Source organism: Belonocnema kinseyi, chromosome 7 (assembly GCF_010883055.1).
Source record: "Belonocnema kinseyi isolate 2016_QV_RU_SX_M_011 chromosome 7, B_treatae_v1, whole genome shotgun sequence".
Classification (NCBI taxonomy): Eukaryota; Metazoa; Arthropoda; class Insecta; order Hymenoptera; family Cynipidae; genus Belonocnema; species Belonocnema kinseyi.
In genome coordinates, this window is record NC_046663.1 from 81,769,658 (window position 1) to 81,772,703 (window position 3,046).

Sequence of the window (3,046 nt, forward strand, 5' to 3'; positions counted from 1 at the left end):
TTATTTTTTCAGATTACAATAGGAACATTTTTTGCTTCTTTGTTGTGGTCCAAATTGGGTCGTTGGATTCTTGTTTTTTGTCCGAAGTTTGCATCAATTGGATTATTGGACGTTAAATAAGATTTTTAATTTGGATTTTAATCTAATTTCAATTTATTAAATTTTCAACTTTCACTTAAAAAAGAGAAATTTTTAACCATGAAAGGAATTGTTACATTTTCAGTAAAAAACTAATGAAAAAAGAAGTTTTAAGCAAATTTTTACATTTTAGCCAAACAAATTAATTTTTAAATGAAAAAAAGAATATTCAAACAAATAATTTTTTACCAAAAAGACGAAATTACAACTTACAAAATGGTAGTTCAACCAAAAAACAATGCACTTTCAAACAAGGAAAACCATTTTCAAATATTTTGCTAAAAAAGAGGCATTTTCAAAAAGATTCAATTTACAAAAAAAAATTTTCCAAAAAGTACATGAATTTTCAACCCAGAATGCCATAGTAAAATTTTCGGTCAAATATAATAATTAGAAAAAACGAAGTTTAAACAAAACATTTAAGTTTTAACAATAAAAGACAAATTTCAAAAAATGGAGTAGTTCAATATTCATAGAAAATTCATTTTTAACAACAACAAAAAACCAGAAAGATTTTGAGCAAAACTGGTAATGATGGAACGATTTTCAAGCAAGAAGAAGAATAAATTACCGCGAAAAACGAATTTCCAAAAAATACACGAATTTTGAACCAGATAGTTTGATTTTTCAACTGAAAAAGACAATTTCTAACTGAAAATTGCAATTTGTACTTAAGTTTTCAGTTAAAAAATTAATTTTTACATAAAAAAAAAATTTTCAACCAAGAAGTGAATTTTCAACTAAAAGCGATAAATTCTTAAGTAAACACGAAAGAAATTTTTTAATAAAATTGTTAAATTTTGAAATTTGTAAATGAATCTAAATCTAAAAAGAATAAATATTCAACCAAAAATGGAATAGTTCAATTATCGGATGAAAAATTGAATTTTCAACAAACTAGTTCAATTTTAACAAAAAAATAAAAGTACACACATAAAGAGTAATGTTATTCCAAAAAAGACGAATGCTTAACAAAATACATGAATTTTCAACTAAAAAAGAACAGTGACTCAACGAAAAATAAAATCGTTACATTTTCAGCAAAAATATGATTAATAATCATATTTTTGACAAATTTGACTTTTTTATTTTTCATTAAAACTGAACATGACAATTCTTATTTTTGTTCAATTTTAATAATACATAAAAAAGTATACAGTTTATGAACTCCGGAATCTAAAAAAAATGTTGCCCGGGGGACATAACAAAAAGTAATTAAATTTTTTATTATTTAAAAAGTGTCAAATCGAAGACTTTTTTATCTTACACATATTAAAAGTGACATTTTTCAAATTGTACACTTTTCCGAGGATCCCAAATTTACTGTAAAATTTTAATTTACAACCCTTCCAATATATCTTTTGAAATCAAAGTTCCAAAAATGGTCAAATTTTTTATTTGGATATTTTAAACTTTTCCGTTGGTTGCAAATTTAATTTGAAAATCTCTTTTATATCTTCCGGGTAATGAAAATTAACTTTTTTTTAAATGTTTATTATTGCGATTTTATTGTTTTTATCGTACAATTAATACGCATGAATGATTATAAAAATTAATTTTGTAAGTATAATTTTGTAACGTCATATAACAGCAACAAAATGCATATAAATTCCTCTTACTTGCCGTCTGAATCTTCAGTCAGAATGTCAGGCATTAATGGATTTCCATAATTTCTTTTTTTTATAAAAAGCGCGCGCCAAGAGTTTCGAGTGGAAATATTGCAAAATCAAGTGTTGTTGACACAATAGATAAGCAATGAGTCAATATAATAATTTTATTTTTCGTGTGAATCTTATTGGACTTTCCCATATTGGGCTTCTTATAAACACATGACTCTGATTCAGTATCTCCAGAATGTGAGATTTTTCGGGCCGGCCACTTTAATATTTTGTTTAAACTTCGCTTTTTTAGGTTAATAATCAATAAAAAATCTACCGATTTTATTAAAATATTATTAATAATCATATTTTTACTGAAAATGTAACGATTTTATTTTTGGTTGATTATTAACCGAGAGAACGAAGTTTTAAAAAAATATTAAAGTTTTCAACAACAAGAAAACGAATTTTCGGCAAAACAGTTTTTTTACAGACAAAGAAATGAGCTTTGAACCAAAAGTAGTGGAATTTTTAAACGAAGAGAATAATTTCCTTTTCTTCAAGCTGAATTTTCAACCACAAAGTTGAATTTTCAACTAAAAAGGATAAATTTAAAAAATGAAACAGTTGTATTTTCAGTTTAAAACATTCATTTTCTTTGATAGAAAATTATTCTTCTTGTTTGAAATTGTTTATTTTTTAGTCGGAAATTCATTTCTTAGGTTGGAAATTCCTTCTCTTTTTCTTTGATTAAAACTTAATTTTTTAAACTGAAAACTTTTTGTTTCATTATTTTTTTTTGTAGTTTGATATTTATTTTTAAAAAGGAAACTTTAACAATTTTCTTAAAATTTAGTTGTTGTTGAAAATTTATCTTTTGAGCAGAAAATTCTTTTGTTTAAAAAATTCTTTTATTTTTTTTGATAATTAATCTGTTTTGTTGAAAACACAATTCTTTTTTTATTAAAAAAACATTTGTTTTAACTACAAATTTAACTGAGTCATTTTTGGTTCAAAATTTATCTTTTCTAGTTAAGAATAAATTTATATTTCTTAGAACCTATAGGTCCATACAAGGGAGTTACACAAAATTACTACAAAAAATTTATTTATATTACGAGGGTAGTTCAATAAGTCCTTAGAATGAAGTATAAAAACAATTTTTTTGGGTAAATTTTTTTTTATTGTTCAACATAATCTCCTTGGATCTCTATACACTTGGTCAATCGCTTTTCAAGTTTTTTTAATCCTTCAAAAAAGTGCGTTTTCGGAAGTTCCTCAAAATAAGCACTTACAGAGGCAATGACGTC